We start from the raw sequence: 22,654 nt of genomic DNA on the forward strand, positions 1-22,654 counted from the left end.
GCAACCCTAAATAAAATTTAATAAGAGATGGTAATCTATGAAAAGAACATCAATTAAATCTTTAAAAAACATGGGAAAGAGTAGAAGGCAGTCACAAGAGGACATAAACTGACAGACTGAGCACTATTGCTCTAAAGTAATATAACATTCTTCTTTATTCCTAAACTTACTCTAAGATTATCAGTGATCAATATCCCATTCTAAACATATAAGCTCCAAAAACAGATCCCTATTCTACCTTTTTCTTTCTTTTTCTTTTTCTGCAAGGCAATGAGGGTTAAGTGACTTGCCAGGGTCACACAGCTAGTGTCAAGTGTCTGAGGCTGGATTTGAACTCAGGTCCTCCTGACTCCAGGGCCAGTGATCTATCTACTGCGCCACCTAGCTGCCCCTATCCTGCTTTTTGAAAAGGAGAAGTTAGGACATAGTTCCCTTTAGTATCTAACTCCTTTCTTCAAAAACTTACAAATAGCTTTAAATAAAGCCATTATGTAAATGATGAATGTTCACTTAGTCTTGACTTCTACAATAAACTTACCCTTCTAATAGTCAAAGGAATCTTTTTTTTTTTTGTATTTTTTCTCCTGGGGCAATGGGGGTTAAGTGACTTTCCCAGGGTCACACAGCTAGTGTCAAGTGTCTGAGGCTGCATTTGAACTCAGGTCCTCCTGAATCCAGGGCCCGTGCTTTATCCACTGCGCCACCTAGCTGCCCCAAAGGAATCTTAAAGATTATAGATTAATAGTCTAGGTTTTGATAATGAGACAATATAGATATAACTAGAAGCTTCAAAGATAAAAAACATTAAACCCATTTCCTTATCAATCTATAATAATTCACAAATTATGACTAATATGATATTTGTTGTCTTGGAAAAATACATGCTACTTCTACAATCTACAATCATCAGCATAGATTTACATAGCACCTTTCCTAAGAAAAGTTCACAGCTTTCCCCACATATTTTAATCTTATTTACTCTCATTTGCATGTCTACAAAATAAACAAGAGGGAAAAAACTATTTAAATTGAGACTGGGCTATCTAGAATATAAACCACCAATTTTTAAATAACTTCATCTCATCTCAAAGAATAGTCCTGTGGAAACAACATCTGAAACTTTAATAGTAAGGACTGCATAAAGCAGTATTTCTGCAAACCAGTTAATTCACTGTCTATTCAAAAGCAGTTACAGAAAAAAGGGAGGGCACTACAACTGAGTAATTTACAAATAAGTAACCACCTATATTTATATACCTAAAATCTAAATTAGTCATGAGAATACAGACATACAATCCATCATGAGTCACAAATACTCGAAGACTTAGAAAGTGCCAGTTACACTCCATCAGCAAAATTTTTATTAACTCATGGTCACCTGCATATTATGTTGAGGCATTTTAACAGGACTTTAATGGAAGAAGATTTAGATACAGCACCTATATTTTCCAATTAATAATGCTTCATTTTGGTACTGAGTGTTACATATAACTTAGAAAATTAAAACAGAGATCATTCGGAGACTGGAGACTAGGATACTGAAGGGATTCATCTATCATGGTTTAGGAAGACTGGCTGAAGGAACTGGTGATATTATTCTCAAGTTTTTAAAAGGCAGCAAAGTGAAAGAGAATAGGAGTAGATTTTTTTTTGCTTGGCTCTAGAGGATAGAACAACTAGAAGTAATGGGTAGAAACTGCAAAGAAGCAAATTCAGGATTGATACAAAGGAAAATATTCATTTATAATAAGTTATCTAAAATATAATTAATGGGTTGACACAAGAAATAATCCATTCCCCTGGGAGAGCTTACCACCTCACTTCCATCTCTGTCTCCGTCCCCTCAATTGGACCAGATAACCTCTGACATCCCTTCCAACTCTTATAGTCTGTGATTCAGTATGAAATCCCAGTTACAAAGGAAGAGAAATTATATAGTTACTGAATGTAAAGATTTGGGGGTTTTTGTTTCTTTAAAATGGTAAACTACTAAAAGAAATAAAAACAGGAACAGAATTTCCAGGCTGGGAACAAATGCCTTCTGCACATCTACCATGTTAGCATGTTAACAACAACAAAAAAGTTATGTCATCTATTTTATTACACACAAATAGAGAGAATCACATTCTGTTTCTGTTACCCACAAGCAACTCAAATGAATTTCAATTAAAAAAAAAATTTATGTCAATAAAAATGAGTATGTTTGCACACTGAGAAGATACATGGCTCAAAAGGCAAAACAACAGACTGGATAGTAAGGATTTGGCAATTGTCATCTCAATTTTGCCAATGGCACACAAATAACTGTGCTAATTATATAACCTCTGCCTTCACTTGCCTAATGTGGAAAAAAATGAGACTAACAACACAAAAGATTACTACAAAATATAACTACTGATGATAGTAACACATTTTGCCAATTTTTTTGTTTAAACAATCCTATAATTATTTTGTCACCTAGCTAGAACTTGTTAAGCTTCTGAGGTCCTTTCCAACTTTTCAAGATGGGGAGGGGGGGAATGTTTACAATTTATGAGGAAAGTCATTTTCATATGTGGTACTATTCTAAACAAACCATTATTATACACCACAAAATTAAAAGTTGGACCTTAGGTTGCTTATCCCTACAAATTTCATGAATCATGTGCTCAGTTATCTCTCATTCCCAATAGTTTATCATTTATTGTGAAATTATAATGTTGGCAATTTAGAAGTAAAAGGGATCTCAAAGGTCCAACATTTTCATTTTACAAATGAAACTGAGATTAAGAGAATTTAAGTAATCTGACCAATATCACAGTGAGACTGGGTGACAAAGCCAGAATTAGAATCCAGGTCCTCTAAACTCCATATAGGAGACTGCTAGGTGGTTCAGTGGATAGAGAGCTAGGTCTGGAGTCAGGAAGATCTGAGTTCAAATCCAGCCTCAGACACTAGCTGTGTATACCTAGGCAAGCCACTTAACCTCTGTTTCCCTTAATACAGTGGAAAAGGAAATGGCAAACAACTCCAGGAAAACTCCATGGACAGCATTGGCATGCTATGGTCCACAGGGTCACAAAAAGTCAGACATGACTAAACAACAACAATGAACTACAAATGGAACACTTTTTCTACTGCATTTATATAATAACAGCAACAAATTAGCCTCTATATAATGTTTTCTTTTTTTTTTCCCCTTTTCTTTCTTTTTTTTTAGTGAGGCAATTGGGGTTAAGTAACTTGCCCAAGGTCACACAGCTAGTAAGTGTTAAGTGTCTGAGGCCTGATTTGAACTCAGGTAACTCCTGACTCCAGGGCCGGTGCAATATCCACTGCACCATCTAGCTGCCCCTATATAATGTTTTAAGGTTTGCAAAACATTTCTATAAATATCACCTCATTTGATCCAAGAAAATCCTTCAAAGTGAGTGTTACTACCCAAAATTTTACAATTTTTCTGAGACAGCAGTTAAGCGTGCAGGGTCACATACCTAGCAAGTTATCTGAGGCCATATGTGAATTTAGGTCTTCTGCCTACAAGTCTAGCATTATGTTAATCATTACAGTAAATTCCAAAGGGACAAATTGATAACATCAACTGTGGTATTACAGGATGCACCAATATTGGAAAGATAAAAGAGTGGGAAATATGTCCAAACTATTCATCAGTGAGATCCTACAACTGGTTAATCTCACAAGCCCATGTTCCATAAATTCCACAGTGGTTCAGTGTATTATCTGATCTGCATTCATGCTTCTAAGGGGAAAAAAAGATCACAAAATTCATAATTTACATTTCGGCCCATAGTTTAGGCAGGTTTTTCAAGTCAATATCACTACAAGTGGCAATCAATTGTTGGGAAAGGATTTATAATACCCAAAACAGGACTACATGGATGGGTAAATCTTGCTTAATAAGTAAAAAGAGATGAAATACAAAAAGCAACTTGTTTCCTTAAAGCTCACTTTGTTTTAGATAATTCTGACAATATCAAACCATAGGTAGAAATATTTCTAATTAAAAAGTTATTAAGTTTTCCATGTAACAGAACAAAAATAACCTTAAATGATTTCATATAACTTAATAATTTTAACTATTAACTGCAGGTTTCATCAGTTTATTGACTTATGGTTACAAAAAACTTTATGTTTATTATGGAATTTGATCCGTACAAATGTAGTAGGTAAGACAATTATCATTTCTCTTTTAGTGCTTTGTCTATATTCAAGGTGAGGGGGCAGCTAGGTGGCGCAGTGGATAGAGCACCGGCCCTGGAGTCAGGAGGACCCGAGTTCAAATCAGGCCTCAGACACTTAACATTTACTAGCTGTGTGACCCTGGGCAAGTCACTTAACCCCAATTGCCTCACTTAAAAAAAAAAAAAAAAGATGTTATATTCAAGGTGAGACTTAAGCCAGGTCTAACCCTAAGAAATAGCCCAAAGGTAGGGGTATACTTAAAGCAATTTCAAATGTAAGTTATCCCTACGGATTTTGAATTTAAAAATATAATTTTAACAAAAATTAATAACTTTAAAGAAGATGCAGTCCTGGAAGCCATAGTTGTGTTTATTTTTCACTTATTTCATGTCTGCCACATGAGTTTCTATATACATGACTTTAAGGTTTATGAAGCTATATTCCTCATAACCCTCTGAGGTAGATGAGTACCAGGGTTATTATTCCCAGTTTATAAATAAGGAAATTGAAGTTCAAAGAAGTGAAATAATTCACCCAGCCATCACTTGGTTCCAAGTCTGAGATAGATTCCAGCTCAGAACCACTGATTTCAAGTTCTGCACTGCTAGTAGCTAATCAGCACTGATAAGGAAAACTCCTTATGGATTTATCACTTACAATACAGTACCAGGGCACATAGAAACACATTAAAGAAAATATACATAATAGTTGCTATAACAAAAATTATAGGAACAATTAGATGAGATTAAAAGACATTTTTCAATTTTTCATTATACATAGAATTCTTCCCAAACTTTAAGGATCTAAGTGAAGAAACTACCTCAAAGGTATGTGAATATGTAAGTGGGTATTTTATTTGCGGGTCAGAAGGTGCTGTGATTTTTACTGTTATAAGTAACTTGGTATAGAAATTACCTCTTCTAATGAAAATTAGTAACTTGTCTGTAACTTAGTTTTAAGAGGTACCCAGGGAAAATGAGATGTATACACATACATTCATCTATGTATAAACTTGAAAAAAATTATGAGTTTTTGGTCATACATAGATAAATGTCCCACAATTCCAGGAATATTCACAAATCTCATCAAAAAGGGGAAAAACACTAGGAGCAAACCTGGTAAATTCCTCTTTCTGATGTTAAAATATGCTGTGTACTCCCACATGATTGTTAAAAAAAACAACCTATTAGTATCCTTTAAAAAAAACAAATGATAAAAAATTACTGAGAAGTCAGATACTTTAAAAATGAATTTTTAATTCACTAATCATAACTATATCTATACACATTTTATTTAGTCTACAAAAGGAATATTTACATATTTATGTATTTTGTATGTAAAATATATATTTTTACATATTTATGTATGTTTCCCATACAAATTCTATATGCAAAAATTTGCATTAAAAATCTCTATGCCCTCAATTGCAAAACTTGATCAAATTTCTATATAAAATTCATACCCTATCCCCTCCTAAAAGGATGAGTTGTTTTCTCTTTCATTACAAAATTTATCAATGTTATCTTTATTTCTATCCTACAATTTGCCTACCTTAACCAAGAAAAACCCACACTATTTCCTGAAACTACCATGTTTCACATTTAGAGGATATTTACCTTTTCACAAATGTTAAAAGGAAGAAGAAAGGCAAGGACATTTAGATAATGCCATATTAGATATTGCTATCATTATTTGAGGCATTTCAGTGCAATAAAATACAGAAACTAGACTCATTTAATACAACTGCAAACTTTGATGTGAAATTCAAGTAAAAATTATCTTCCCTTGACTACAATGTCATTAAGCTACAAATAGTTTTAAGCTGCCTCATAATCCTTATTTATTCCTCCCTAAATGATATCATCAACAACGGATTTTACCAATACCAAAAAAAACCCCAAAAAAACCCAAAACAAAACTTGAAAATCAAGGCATCATTTGCCCTACCCAATGGTTCTTTAGCTAAATAACCTTCCCCTTTGTTCTTGACTCCTTAATAAACAAGGGATTGCCATTTGGAGACAATTTGAGATTGACTTTCCAATAGTCAACAGCAAAGGTCATTAGAATACAATATAATTCAGCTATAAACAGTCCAGAGACAGTGTGGTACAATGAGAAAACCCACTTCCTCTAGAGTGAGAGTACCTGGTTTCTTCTTATACTCCACTACTTACTACCAGAATAACCTCAAACAAGACATGTCACCTCTATGGATTCCTCTTCAGCAGAATTAAGGGGCCAGACTAGATGATTTCTAAGGTCTCTTTCAGCTCTAAATCCTATGATCAATCCTATGAAATATGGTTGTGTGACTTCCTGCATTGGTTTTTGGTAGTACTCGAGTAAGCTTGGAAATGTTAATCCAAAGAATGCTAAGGGTTTCACACCACTATGAGGGAGAAAAGAGTCTTGGATTTGGACCAAGAAGCTAACTTCAAATCCTAGCTCTGCTATTTACTTGTATGAGCTGAGGCATGTCTGAAAATTTTCTGTAAAATGGGGGACCTGAACAAGATAACCTCCACAGTAACTTCCAACTTTAAATCTATGAGCCAAAGATTCTTTACAAACTGACTCCAAACAAACTTTGTAACTTTATATTTTTTCCCCAGTACCAGAGATTTCAACCAAAATGGAGAATTCAACAACATATGATCACATATATACAATGTTTTGCCTAACTTTATGTCTTGTTTTGTGTTGTTTCCCTGGAAACAGCTCAGTGCCCAGCCCACCACATTCCTGTTGAAATCCCATCTACCCTTCAAGGCCTTACTCAAATAAATGCTATTTCATATGTGAAATTCACCCCAATTCCTCTAATCCTGGAAATTCTCTCTTTCCTAAGAACTCTCATAACACTTTGTACCTCTTTTATTTACTTATGTTTTACTCTGATTATGGTTTTATAGAGAGATCTTGTCTTTCTCACTAAACTGAAAATTCACTGAGGCCAGGGGTCTTGAATTATCTACCTTAAGAAGCACAATTTTGGGTTTTGTTTTGTTTGCACACAATTAGCACCCAGGAGTAATAAATATTTTTTGAAAATAAGTTTTTTTGGTCTTTTTTTTTGGGGGGGGTGCAATTGGGGTTAAGTGAATCACCCAGGGTCACAGAACTAGTGTCTAGCGCCAAATTTTAACTCAGGTCCTCCTAACTCCAGGGCCAGTGCTCTATTCACTGCACCATCTAGCTGCCCCCCAAAAGAAGCTTTTAAATGACAATGAAAATAATTCCTGGGAATGACATATATATTTTCACATGGCATTTCCGAGCTTAGACATGTAAACTGCACTTCTGCTTTCACACTGAGAGTAGTACTCAAGTGGAGTGGTCCTTCAATCTGAGATTGAGAAAAATTGCTCAATACTATACTGCAGTAAACTCCTTGATTGGTAAGAAGTACTATGGATGCACTGGTTTAGAAGGGTTTGTTTACCAGTACAACAAAAACAGATAACTTCTAAAGTGGTTTTCTTCAAACTTTTCAGTTATATATCCCAACATATATTTATTTATAGATTATGCATTACTACTGTTATGTAATATTATAAAAATACACAAAACTAGACATTAAAATTACAAAGTAAACAATATTTTATTAACAGTACAAAAAAAACTTTTAGCCTAGGTTAGGGATTTAAGAAAGGTTATGTCCTGTTATTGTGGCAAAGGTGAAGGAAGAAGGGCAGGGGCATGTGGGCCTGGAGTCTAATGCCAGGTGAAGAATGTCTGCCTGCACATCCGTTTGCCTGGGAAGACGCATGTGGCACTGATTACAGTGGAAGTCAACAGGGGAAAGAGAACAAAAGTGGCAGGTGGTGGCTACAAGTGGACTGGAATGGTTGTGCTGTTCTCGATTCTAATATTTTCCCTACATATCCCAATAAAATATGTTACACACTCTCTGGAGTGTGTTCACATGTGTACACAAACACATACACACCCTCCTTTGCAGATATTCCTGTCAAGTCCCTTACAACTCTAAATTATGTGCAGGAAGGAATAATACACTACTAACCTTAAGGAGTTTACAATTCTAATGGCTTATAAAAGTGAACCACACCTAACATCTTTCATCAATCAAAATGCACTTTAAATCACTAGCTGTGCTTTAATATATAGTCTTGAAAAAAGTGGTAAATACTTTATGCAAATTATAATCTCCCAAATGATCTCTTTTGTAAATTCAAATAATCTTATGTTAAATGGGGGGAGACACACTGGGATAGTCTCTGCTTTTCTCTGTAAGTTCAAATTTAAATGTTCAAAGTTAAGTGAAGAGACAATAAAGTAGCTATAAGAGCCAAAAGGATTCTACCCCTTCTTTACACTGCAAAACATACATATGTTAATGCAAAATTAATTCAGTTGACAAACATTTTTAAAAATGCTTGAAATAGGGAGCAGCTAGGTGGAGTAGTAGATAAAGCACCCGCCCTGGATTCAGGAGTACCAGAGTTCAAATCAGGCCTCAGACACTTGACACTTACTAGCTGTGTGACCCTGGGCAAGTCACTTAATCCCCATTGCCCTGCAAAAAAAAATTTTTTTTTAATGCTTGGGATATTAAGGAACTGTGTGCTAGGTGCAAGTGATAAACACAAAAATGAAAGAATTCCTGCCTTCAAGGAAATCACATTCTACATTATCTAATCTGTATTTTCCAATATAACAGTATCAAATCAAATGACTATTGCCAAATACAAGAAAATTCAATATATTACTTTAAAACTTTAAAGTAATTTTAACCATTTTTGAGGGAGTAAAAAACCTGGCTAGTATATTTTTACCTTAGTTTAAATCCTAGCTTCTTAAAACTGTGGGTAGCGACCCCACATGGGGTACATAACTGAATGTGGGGGTCATGAAAAATTTCACAACAGTAAAAGGTTTTATATCTATATCTATCTAAAATATACCTATATACCCCAGGTCACATACAAATTTCTCAGGTGAAAAAGGGTTGCGCATGGAAAAAGTTTAAGAAGCCCTCATCTCGATAATGACCAAGGTTATCCAATAAACAGTACATCATAGCAAGTAGTTTAGTGTATTCCGATGCTTCTAGATCTTGAAAGAAACAAAGAAAACTGGTATGCAACAAAAACATCAAAGATGAGGTGAGAGCAAGGTTACAGATGAAAACAAGGATGATTCTCTCTTGGGGGGGGGGGAGAAACACGACAGAGCAATGAGGGTCAAGTGACTTGCCCAGGGTCACACAGCTAGTAAGTGTTATGTGTCTGAGGCCATATTTGAACTCAGGTCCTCCTGAATCCAGGGCCAGTGCGTTATCCACTGTGCCACCTAGCTGCCCCCAACAGGGATGATTCTTGCAGCTTTCATACTGTAATGGAAACTGTTTCCAAGTTACCCTATTACAGGAGAAGGAGACTTAGAATTCAATTCTGCCAGACAGCAAGCATAATTATTTAAAGCACAATATTTAACATTTATAGTACTGGGAAAATAAGAAGAGAGTCTGGTAAGGGTATTCAAATTAGATTCTCTTATTTTAAAAGTTCTCTACATCTATTCAAAGAAATGGTAAGATCTAAAAACCTCTATGGGAAAAGTGTATATCAACAAAACAGGGTCAAACAATGTCATTACAAAAAAACCCCACTATTAATTAATTAACCAATGTCATAGCTACTAAGTCTTTTTATAAGTTATGCTGATATCAGAGGATCAAGGCTTAATTTATATTTAATGACATCCTGATGTCAGGTTAAGAATTCAAAAAGACATTTTCTATACAAAAACTACAAGTATTAGATTTTGTTTTTAAATCTAGATCAATCATTATTTTCATAAGGTAATGCTGAACACTGGTACAAACACAGTACAATTGTTTTTAGGCATGGTACTGTTGTTTGTATCACATTATCAAAAAATACTGGTTTTAGAGCTAGAGGTCATCTAGACCCAGAGGTTTCTAATGCAAGGGCCAAATGCATCCCACAATACTACCAATGCAGCCCCAACCAGATTAAAATGTAATTGGTAAAAAAAAATAAAAATACAATAAAACATAGATAATACTACATTCTAAAACTAAGTCAGCATATGTTCCACAGGAATCCTTATGTACAAATTAGTTGCCCCTGTTTCTATTTGAGTTTGACTCCACTGATCTAAACCAACCTCATTTTACAAATAAGGAAACTGAGAAGTGAAGTACTTGCCCAAGTTCAAACAGGTAATAAATGGCAGAGTTAGAATTCCAACCCAGGTCTTCTGATCCCAAATCCAGAATTCTCTTAATTACACTAGTCTGTCTCCAATCGGTTCTATCAGAATACAGTTTCTATACACAAAATGAACATTAAGTATACATTCTTCTCCATATATGTAACCCTATAGTGCCATCTCTGAAAACTAGCTATAAAATTCATTTATTGTATACTATCTGAAACCCAGTCACAAATTCTTCATCTCTCTCTGTGTGTTACTCTGCCAGGCTAACACCACCATTTTGTCCAATGAATCTAATGCATCATTAGATAAACAAGCATCAGTCCATAGAGGCAGATCTAACTGAAGATCCAGTGCTCTACCTACTTACTGTGCCACCTAGCCATTTAAGGTGAATTAAATTCTTATTGTTTATAACTGGTAATTTTAGGAAATAAAGTTCTCAATTTATAAACATAAATAGTAACTAGACCTTAAAAAATCATTTTTGCCTATTTGTAGTCAAATTTGGCTAATACTTACTATTATGTGTGTTTTTATTTTTTTGTTTTTTAGGGGGTGAGGCAAATGAGGGTTAAGTGACATGCCCAGGGTCACACAGCTAGTACATGTCAAGTGTCTGAGGCCGGATTTGAACTCAGGTCTTCCGGACTCCAGGGCTGGTGCTCTATCCACTGTGCCACATAGCTGCCCCTTTACTATTATTTATGAGAATAAGTTATCTTTAGTTGTCCTTTATCAATAATATCTAACATTTATATAGTGATTTAAGGCTTGCAAAGTGCTTAAGAGTTCTTAAATGCCAGAGTACTCAAATACAAAGATTTAACCTCACTATTGCCCAGTTCAAGACTTTTGCAGCAACACACACACAAATGCTGTTTTCAAATTTTAATGTTAATTTCCATCCATACCTTGATCATTTACAACCATATACCTCATTTTAGAGGCTCATTTTAAGAAATATCCTTATATAAAGAAGTCTGAATGAGCTTTCAGCTATTATTTTCTATTTTCAGAAGATAGTACCAGCCTTATAAAGTAAAAAGGCCAAACATAAAATTGCATCGCAATTGTTTTCACGAGTGTTCATTAGTGGATAATAGATGCAAACAAAATTATTCTTGTCATTTATGAATAAAAATCTATTCCTCTCCCCCGCCCCTGCAAAAAATGGTGGGAATGTGTTCACGACAATTAAAAAATTTAAATTCAAAAACTTGAACGTTTTCTTTAACTGTTCCTTTATAAAATAACCTAGACATTCATTAGTATTCTTACAACATACATTCATCAAACACCTATTGTGAACAAGACAGTACTAGACACTGAGATTATATGATGAAAACAAGACAGTGACTGACCTCAAGAGGCTGACAATCTATCTGGGGAGGAGGAAAGGAGAGAAGTGGATGCAACATGTATAAAATTAAATTGGGTTAAGAATTCTCATTATTAAAAAAATAAATAAAATTTTAAAAGAATTCTCATTACTGTTTCAGCATTGTTTTACTTTGCAGTTTTTAAAAACAGCATAAGGGGGGGGGCATATAGGTGGTGCAATGGATAAGGCACTAGCCTTGGATTCAGGAGGACCTGAGTTCAAACCCAGCCTCAGACACTTACTAGCTGTGTGACCCTGGGCAAGTCACTTAAACCCCATTGCCCTGCAAAAAAAAAAAAAACAAAAAAACAAAAAACCCAAAACAGCATAAGGGCTTGGATTCTAATTTTAGCTCTACAACTTACTTATCTGACCTTCACTAAGTAATTTCTCATCTCTGGGCCCCAATTTCCATGCCTGTAAAATAAAGAGGTTAAACTAGATGAACTCTAAGATCCTTTCCAATTCTAATCCTAGGAGAAAAAGAATGCTTCCTGGAGGAGGGAACATCTGAGCTAGGCCTTGAGGAAAAAGAAAGATTTCAACAAGGGAAGAAGATGTGGAAAAAATCTGTTAAAGGGCACATAGGCAGAATAATTCAGGTTAGAAATAGGTAGTTGTTTAGTTCCTAGAACACGGAGCATTTGAAGAGGAATAGTATGAAAAGAAGACTGGAACTGTTGTTTGGTTGTCTTATTTGCCAAGGGTAGGAGTTTATATTTTATTCAATAGGCAACAGTGAGCCATTAAAACAGAACTCTTACCCATTTTTGTGTCATGGAAAGCCTATGGAACCCCTTGTTAGAATAATGTCTTTAAATGTATACAATAAAATGGATAAAATTATGAAAGAAATGAGCTATGTTGAACTAGTAGTTACCAAAATATTTTTTAAAAAATGTTTGAGGACCCTGAACTAAAGGATATCGATCAGGTCAGACCTGTACATGAATGTCATTTTGGCAGCTATGTAAAGGATGGCATAAAAGAGGACAAACTGGAAGCATGGTGACCAATTTGAAGAGAACTACAATACTTCAGGTAAATAGGGCCAGGATCAAGTCTTACTTTTCTCCAATACAATTTGGGGGGGTGGGGGTGGGAGGAAGACCACCTCTATTAATGCTCTGCAATCATAGTCTTAGAGTGACTTGCCCAGGGTCACACAGCTAGTAAGTGTCAAGGGTCTGAGGCCAGATTTGAACTCAGGTCCTCCTGAATCCAGGGCCAGTGCTCTATCCACTGCGCCACCTAGCTGCCCCATTAATTTGATTTTGACCTTGGCTTATACTGATATTTTTTCTCTGGAAAGATTTCTTTCATTATTTTGCTTGTACTCCCACTAGCCTTTTTTTAGTTTCCTCCCTCATTCTTTGGTCCCCAACATTTTTACTGTTGTAGTATGCACCTTTTCTTCTATTCATATCCCTGAGACTGGACTTCCTCAGCATTGTCCAGCTATTGAGCTTGGGGCCAAAACCAGTTCCCTGACTTTCATAAACTCTATGGGTAAAGAAATAACCTGAGGGACTGAGAAATTGAAAGACTTGCCCCAGGGACCTACTACTAGTATGTGTCAGTGGAGGACTTCAACCCAGGTCTTCTTAACACAAGAAGCAAGATCTCTATCTTCTACTGTCATATTGCCTATTACTGCATGGATAGTTATGGTATCATCTAAAACCTGCTGATAAACCTCCCCCTCCCCACCATTCCTGCTCATTTATTTTAAATTCTTCACTGAGGTAAATAGAAACAATGCAAGCTCTATGATTCAACATTCAACAAAATTTACTTATCACTATGTACTACTAAGTACACAACTAGGATAACCTAAGCTGCTATTCTCCAATATTTTGGAGATATACCCTTGTGAAAGGGAGTGGAATGCTGATCAGGGTACCATTTTGCCTAAAAGAGGTTACTGATTCTGAAATATGACAAAGATACTGAAATTTCCTGAAGAGGATACTGATATCGGAATAATGACAATTTTTCCCCCAAGCCGACACTATGGTTCTCTCACTTTCCTTTTCTCGTGTTCCCAACATTTTATAATTGCAAAGTGTTAATTTACATAGGTTAAACTTCATTTGGGTTACTATGAACTGCTTCTGAAAAAAGGTTTGAGTGGCTTTCAATCTTTTTGATAGTTACCATAGGAGCAGCTAGGTGGCGCAGTGGATAAAGCACCAGCCCTGGATTCAGGAGGACCTTAGTTCAAATCCAACCTCAGATAATTGACACTTACTAACTGTGTGACCCTGGGCAAGTCACTTAACCCTCACTGCCCTGAAAAAAATTAAAATAAAAAAGATAATTACCATTAAAAAGAGTCCCTCTCAGACAAAATTCAGAACCCAGGCCACTTTTTCCTGCTGATTAAAATGAGGAACTGAGAAAATAAGAAACGTAATCTGTGGGCCTGGAAAAAATAAAACCCAGAATTTTTATGATATGCTCCAGTCACTTTACTCTGACTGTAATTTTTTTAAAAGTTGATATTTACATAGCTCTTTATGATTTCCAAAGTACTTTAAATCATTGTAACAAACAACCATGTTAAGTAGAAAGCTCATGTACTATTACTTCACTTTTATAAAGGAAGAGACTGAACCTTGGGAAGGAACTGTCCCAGGTCACACAACTGTTAAGTAATGATCTAGAAAAGGGGACTCCAATCCAGTGCTGTACATTATAAATGCCTTCCAACTTCACTTCCCACTAGTTCCTCAAAAAAACCTCACATTGTACAGAATGGTCTTCTCATTGTAGCCCTCAAACCCCATTTTTCTTTTTTACCACCTTATCTTACAATGGTAATGCTACAGGGTATTACCCCCAATGTTTCTCCTTTTTGCCCATTCAAATCTTTTCCTTGCTTAAGTCCCATGTCCACCATGTAGTATTCTTTATTCCAACCATATTCCACAAATGTATTAAATACTATGTGGAGAAGCAGCATGGCATAATGGTCTCAAAATCAGAAAGGCCTGGGTTCAAGTCCCACCTCTGACACATACTTGTAGCATGACCCTGTGAAGGTCACAACCTCTCCTGCTCTAGGCAGCTTTTTAAGTCTTTAAGGTGAAACCAAGGTTGGGATTTCTCTTACTGATAGCAAATGCATCTTCTAATTTCTCCATATCTGAAAATTTCTTCCAGTTGGCTTAGTTCAAAAGCAAGACATATCTGATTCCTTCTTTTATCCCCTCTTCCTTCTATCCATCTCCAAAGTTTGCTGCCAAGTCTTGCTGATCATGCTTCTACATCTCTAGAGTTCTCCTTGTACCTTCTTTGTATCCGTCCTATGTATTTCTATTCTATTTTGCAGTTATTTGTGTTACCTAACTTGCCTCCCTAACTAAATTGTAAGCTCCTGGAGAATAGTCTATATCTTATTTATTTTTGTAACTCCCTCAGAGTCTAGTACAGTATCTCAGATATTGTTGATACTTAATATTTGTTGTTGAAAGGTATATCAGATGCATACAATGAAAGTGTAAAAATGCCAGGCTAAGGAAGAGAGGCATCTTAGGAAATACACATGTAATAGGAAAACTACTATCTTAGTAATAATAGTAAATTAATAATAAATTAGTAATAGTAACAATAGTGTAAAAGACAGAGTAGAGGCCAAGGAAATAAGGTTATAACAATAGTACAGTAACAAGTGTCTCCACTGGCTGTAGTATGGAAATGGAAAGGAAGGGATGGATTAGACAGATTTTTTTTTTTAGCAGTTTAAGTGGAGGAAGAGAAGAGAGTCAAAGATAACTTTCAATTTGGAACACAGATAACAAAGACAACAGAGGTGCAAATAACTCAAGTGGTAAAGAAGGTCAGGGTTTAGGAGAAGAAAATAATTTCTACAGTCCTAGTATCATTTAGAAAAAACAGCAAATCATTTATACATTGCTTTATGGTTACCAAGCACTTTATGTACTTCCCATTAATCCTTGCCACAATTCCCTGAAGTACAGTATCAAGTATTACTCCCATTTTACTGATGCAGAAATAAAGGTTCAGAAAAATTTAGTGACTTACCTAAGGTCACAGAGTCATCAGGTACAGCAGATGGTCTCTAACCCAGGTCTCCTGATTCCAATCCCAGCATTTTTTTCCCTATCATACCACACTGTCTCCTACATAAACTCTATACCCCACAATTTAGCACTTGATGTATACATAAAATACACTGGGTATAAAAGAGAAATGTTTATGCAAAAAAGTTTTTTAAAGCATAGTAACTAATTCTGCAACCTTTTCTAAATTTTAATCCTTAATACAGGCATTTTATGCAACAAAATACTCCAAGTTTTGTAATTAGTATTTGTTTTATTTTATATAAAAGTATTTATAGTTTAATGATCCATATTTTATTTTCTATTAGGTCTTCATGTCAATACTAGAATCTCTCACTGCTGAAATGACAAAGGGCATCACTTTTAATGTTTCAATTCAACAAGTCGACAGACATTTATTGAGCCCTAACACATTTCCTTTTAATCCTTTAGGAGGAAGAAAAAAAAATCAAACTAGAAAGAACACTAGGCCAGAAGTTCCATGTGAATTCAAATTCTGGCCCAGTCACAACTAACTGGGAAATCTTGGACAAATCACTTAACCTTTCCAGACCATTTCCTATCTGTAAGGGAGGAAAAAAAAAGAGGATACACTAGATCATGTCTAAAGCATCTTCTACTTCTAAAATCCTAGGTCATGTAATGGATAGAATACTGAACCTGGTGTGAGGGAGACCTGAATTCAAATCCTGCCTCAGATACATGCTGTATGACTGGCCAAATCATTTAACTTCTCTATGCCTCAATTTCCCCTCCTGTAAAATGATGGGGTTGGCCTCCATGGCTTCTAAAGTCACTTCTAGCTTTTAATCTATAATCCCATGGTTTCCACTTAAATTAACTTTTTAACAGTCATAACACTGAACACAGACTAATTTATCCAAATACAAGCTACTAGAATAAGTGACTATTTCAATATCACAAGTAGTTATATTTGCATCAATTCAGAAAAGTCACTGCAGTTCTATTTAGAGTAACCTAAAGTTCCCACTTAAATATAATTGGCACCTCAATGAGGCTATAAGGACTGCATGCTTACTTCATACATCACTGCACTGTACTGGCATTTTGGGATTATACTGGGTTATCTACATAAAAGAAAGGAGAAAGGGTAGGGGCTGGAGAGTAGGAAAAGCAAGGGTGTTTGTGAAAGTACTTTCCTTAACACACCTTGAATCTATGAGCAAAATACCTTTCAAAAACACAAGGTGAAAAACATATATACTGCTATTTACCTAGATTCAAAATGAAGTACATAGATAATGCACAAACAGGTCTTCCTATACTAAACACACCACTTGCTCTTCTCCAAGAGCCTTACATCAAGTAAAGTAACATACTCCATTTCCTTATTTACTTTAAAAATGGAAGAAAACAGTTAATTCTGTCGTTTCTAAGGCATAGATAATTTTTTGCATTCAAAAACTTCATAATCTTAGAGGGGAAGCATATCTGTATTGTCATAAAAGCCTTTTTGACTAAAATTTTATGCTTATATTTCTTTTCAGATTTACAAAAAAGGGTTAATTTTTGCAGCAATTCTCCCCACTCCAATGTCTTGTTTGCAACCTAAAATGAAAGGAAAAGGGGAAAAAAGCAAAGGGAAGAGAAGCAGAGCACACCAGAGGGAGAATATTACCACCTACTTTGCTGGTTATGAATTATTCTGAAAGACCCAAGAGGCAAGGAAAAGAGTTGACATGCAGAAGGGGAATAGGGGTTAATGACCTGAACTGGCATCATCCAGATTAATATTGGTATTTGGGGGGAGGGGGAAATTTATTTACACTGCAGTGTCTGGGAGCAAACATGGCTGCCCCAACCCCCTTTAAATCTGAACAGTCTTCACTTCCTCACAAAACCCATCAAATTATGTACTGGCTTCTACCGATTTTCCACCCTCCACCCCCACCCCTCGATAGAACGTGGAAAGCAAAAACAGAGCCCCCACTTTCACACAATAAAAGCTATACCTCCTCACTCTAGAAGGATAACAGCACTATGTATAACCACTAGCCTTTCTGGCCTTGACAGAAACGGCAGGGAATACACAAAAATAGGAACAAAAGGCTTTCCCTTCCTAACACTTCATCAGTCCCCAAACCCCATCATTTCCTCCCACGCTCAGGGTTTATCAATTCCTCATCGTTCACTTAATTTCCTTCCCTCTCCTCCACCCCACCTCTTCTGCCCCCGCCCCCCAGATGCCAAACTCCCCATCCCTTTATGCCCACTCCCTCAATCTCTTCTCGTAACCAGCCTTCCCTCCACTTCCATTCCTTCCTCCCTCCCACGTAAGCCCTCCGACGCCTCTTTCCTTCCCCAACCTCGGATACTACTCGCGAAGACCCCTCCATTTCCCTGCCCTCCCCTCTCTTTTTCCTCCCCCCCTGCCCCAGCCCCCTCCCTCTCCCCGCCCCCATCCCACCTCCTCTCCCGTGGCCCGGCCCAGCCCCACTCGACCTCCTCTCCCCATCCTCCCGCTCCCAGCCCCCACCAACAGCCTCCAATCCAATCCGCTCCTCCCCACGGGCTTCTCCTCTCCGTTTCTTTCCCTTTCTCCCTTCTCCGCCCCCCCTCCCCAGCCCCACTCGGGGTCAGCCACCCCCGGGTGGGTGTGGGCGTGGGTGGGTGCCCGCCCTGCCTCGCGTGCGGCGCCACTTTACCTTCAGTCTGTTCCATTCTAACCCCCCGGCCGTGTCAGTGCGATCACAGGAGAGACACGGGGGCCCAGAGGGGGGCCGGAGCGCGGGGCACAGCCGAGGCCGAGGGGGGAGGAGTCGGAGTCAGACCAGGCCGCATGAATCCCCGGCCTAAATTTCCTCCGCGCCGGGTGCCGCTGCCATCGCGGCCCGAACCGTGGGGCCGCGGCCCGGACGGGAGTGGGGGAGGGGCAGAGGAGCTGCGGGAGGGGAGGGGGAAGGGAGGGGGAGGAAAGAGGGGGGGTGGGGTGGCTGCGCAGCCGCTGCTGCCGAAGAAGAGCCTGGGGCGAGCGGCTGGGCTGGCGGCGGCTGCAGAGGGTCGAGGGGACTTGCTCGCTCGCTTTCTCGCTCTCCCACCGCGGTCTTCTTCTACCCCCCCCGTCCTGGTCGTCTTCTTCGCCTTCGCCGTCGTCGTCGTCGTCGCTCGCTCGCTCGCTAGCTCGCTCCCGCCGCCGCCGCCGCCGCGCACAAAGCCCCCCCCACCTCTCTCGGGCAACGCCGCCACCGCCGCCAAATCCTCACGCGTTCATTGGCCGAGGGGTGCGAGGCCTGTTGGGAAGTGTAGTTCGTAATGGGGCGGGAGGGAAGGAAAGAGCAAAAAAAAAAAAAGAGGAAGAAGCGAGTAGAGAGGGATGGGGTGGGGTGGGGGTGGGGAGGAAAGAGAAAGAAGCGTGTGAGGTTGGAAGGGAGGGAATAAACGGAAAATGGGGCAGAAATTGAAGATGTGAAGGGAGGCCGACAGCAAGGGAGAGGAGTGATGTAAGAGAGGAGACAGAAAATAAATATAAAAAAGATGCAGGGTTAGTTTTTCAGAGAAGGGAAAAGGTTATTTAGTATCCCTGCTTCTCATAGAGGTTCAAAGACTGACTTTTTAAGGGTCTTGTCTCCTAAAGACACATTGTGGCTAAAAACTACCCTTTGATAATAACAAATACTGGGCAGCTGAGAGATGAAAAGCATTGTAACAATGTAGACTCATTCTTTCAATGCAGCCCTGAAGATTTCTGGGTAAGAGGACGGTCCGTGTACAAACCACTAGCCTTTCTGCACAGTTGAGAGCTTTGGGGGATTAAACAATCCCAGTGCCTTCTTGAACTATGTCTTCCCTCCAGCACCTGTCATAGAATATAAGTCAATAATGCATCTGTGATCTGGATAGTGTTTATTTGGGATTTGAGCCTGAAAGGACAATTTTTCTTCTCCCCCTACTTCCTCCCCTCCATGGAGTGGTTTGCCAGACTGTAATCTTTAGATGGCAAAGACTGCACCTCCTTTCTCTTTTCAGGAAGGCCTACAAACATCTCTTCTAGGGATCTAGGCCTCTACTGACTCTCTTCCTGCTGTAACTATTGACTCAGAGGCTTGTGGGTAATGTGGAGTACGTCAGCATCTCTACTATATCCTGGACTGCTTGGGGAGCTCAGAGTTCAGAGAGTTCCATGCAGATCACGTAGCTTCTTTCCAGTTTGTTTCTCAGTGTGCCTGAGCTGTCAGTGCCCTCTACTGCCTTTTCTGTCAGACCCTGTCAGACCAGTTGTTTTGTGAGAGCTTCTGTTCTACTACCTAGCCTCAAATGCTCTTCTTCTCTCTCTATGAAAATTATAGCACAAAATTATTTCTTCTTGTGATGAGTTAATAAAACCTTGCAGTGGTATGTGTTTTAGTTATATTTAACATAATTAGTGGAACAGTGTCTGATAGTAATAGCTAGAAACATTTGGACTCCAAAGGTAGTCCAAAAGCAAATCCAAAAGGACCACAAATAGCATGCACATAAGAAAACTAGTATGTCTCCTTTGAGTGTTGAACAACAAAGCTGATCATCTTTGAGGACTTGTACTGCTGTATCTCTTCTGCTGTTGAAAGAATTCCTGGGCTATATATGAATGTCCTGAACACCAAACAACTTAAATGAAAAGTTTCATCCCAGTCACTCTCTTACTTTAGAGAAGTACTCATTATTTGGTATTATCATCAAGGACATTTAAGTCCAGAAATAGAAGTGATCTAGTCATGTAGCAAAAATAAGCTACTAATGTAATATTTAGTATCCGTGAAATAAAGACCTTAGGAGAATGCCTCCTAGAAATTGGCTAAATCTTCCTAGGGAGGATTTATGGAAGGGTAAACATAAGAATCTTAATTCTTGAACCTAGTGACTTTAAATCTACATGTGAGAGATATACTCATATCGTTGAAGTGTTGAAGTATTTAGCTTTATAGAGTACTGATCTTCTGAAGAGCTCACCCTCTTTAAACCTTAGATTCCTATAAGAATTAAGATGAAGAATGATCAATACTATTACAAAAACGTCATCAGTGACTCTTTAGTTTCTATTATCAGTGTTTTGGGAACTCCAATACACCTTGTTGTACCAAAGATTAAGGGTCAAAATTTAGGATTCAAAGCAGATGAGTAGTGATTGATTGGTTTGTGTGTTTGTGTTGGTCTAATTATTAGTGCTTGTGGTCTTTTTGGATTTGAATGCTTGGCACTATTCCAGTACGGTTAATATTATGTATAGTCTTTAACCCTTAATCATTGGTACCACAGAGCATATTAGGGCTTGGAAAATGCTAATTGATAGTTTTGGGGGTCGGGGGAGTAAGTTCTTAGAGAGGAATTCTTATCAATACAAATCTGTACCTGTTTTTGCAATATATGGTCTTTAGAAAATTGACTAAAACACCGAGAAATTAAATGACTTGTCTGGGTCACACAGTCAGTATATGTCAGATGCAAAACTCAAACCCAAATCTTCCTGAATTCTGGGCCAGCTCTCAATTGGTAATTCCTCTAAACACACACACACACACACACACACACACACATTTATTTGCCATAAAGGTACTTTTTAGGATAGAAGCAGATAAAAGAGATAACCCAACTTCTTAGAAAAGTTGTAAAATAAGTCTTTGAATCTAAGAAGGCCCTATGTTTTCTGTTTATTTATTTCTCCAGCTTCACCACTTCATCTTCTACTTCTGTACACTGTCTTGTGACAAATAATTGTCATCTCCTTGCCCTTGGATTTTTACCTTTCAACACAATACAGTAATCAGTCCCAAGAGATTTCATCTTAAATTATGTTCTAATACTTCTGCTGACAACAGGAATTTGGAAATGAAGGTTGTGTGAAGGTGGTCTTTTGCCTATAAAACAACAGGAAGTACAGAGATAATTTTATTCAGTCTTTTATCATATTTAAGGTTAACAGGCTTTAAATACAATAATTTACAGTCTTCAATACTTAGCATCCTATGAAATCCCTATCGGGCCATAGCACTTTAAACAACAGCAGAATGGCTCCCGTAGCTAGGGTGAAGGAATTGTGGGAAGGAAGAAATTTTTGCTTATATTTTTACTTAGACTGATAACAAAAATCTCTGTTCTAGATAAGGAAATGTATCCCTCTTATTTAATGGAGAGGTGGAAAATATGGATAGGAAAATATTGGATGCACTATCAGATATAGTTGCTGTATCAGTTGATTTTGCTTAACAATTTTTCTTTGTAAAAGGGGAAGCTTAGTATGGCTAGGGGAGGGGCTGTGTATCTAGAAATGATTGTGACATAAAAACAAAAGATATCAATAAAACTTTATTAAAAACCTTTTAAATGTGGCATCTAAAAGCTGCTCACATACCCTAAAACTGGGAAAATTCTCAAACATGACTAGATGGCAGACCCAACTTTAGATAAATGGATTTTATTATAGGAGGCAAAGGAAGAAAAGAAGAGGTGTTGGATGAGGGGCAAGGATATTTTCTCTCCATTTCAGAATGAGATTGCTTACTTTTCCTTGTCTGGTAATATAGCCATGGTGAAATAGAAAATCTTTCATTTCTCTTCAGCTTATCCCCCATAATTCAACTGTAGAGGTTGTGTCCAGGAGAAGCCCAGTAAGGCCCTCCTGAATCCCTTTTTCTGAAGTGTTAAATTATCTTGACAATACTAGACCTTTAATACAGTATAAACTTGCCTGACCCTACATACTGCACATTAAGAATGATTGATTTATTCATGGACAGATCAGACACTTGGGCTATACCCTTGTATTTGGCCCCTAAATTGGAGGCAAACAGATTGATAG

The 22,654-nt window shown here is 37.7% G+C and overlaps 1 protein-coding gene across 7 annotated transcripts in view; it reads right to left on the reverse strand.

Annotated features, from left to right (window-relative positions):
• The window catches only part of NSD3 (nuclear receptor binding SET domain protein 3), a 142,605-nt gene extending 123,546 nt beyond the window's left edge, over positions 1-19,059 (reverse strand). For 5 of the 7 annotated variants that reach the window (XM_043982895.1, XM_043982894.1, XM_043982892.1 and 2 more), the window contains exon 1: positions 18,525-19,059. The gene's annotated coding sequence lies outside the window, so the exon portion shown is untranslated. Of the gene's footprint in view, positions 1-15,820; positions 15,996-18,524 lie in introns of those variants that run through there. The other 2 variants (XM_043982891.1, XM_043982896.1) reach the window with 2 other exon arrangements.
• Between the last annotated feature and the right edge of the window lie 3,595 nt (positions 19,060-22,654).

This window comes from Dromiciops gliroides, chromosome 2 (assembly GCF_019393635.1).
Source record: "Dromiciops gliroides isolate mDroGli1 chromosome 2, mDroGli1.pri, whole genome shotgun sequence".
Lineage (NCBI taxonomy): Eukaryota > Metazoa > Chordata > Mammalia > Microbiotheria > Microbiotheriidae > Dromiciops > Dromiciops gliroides.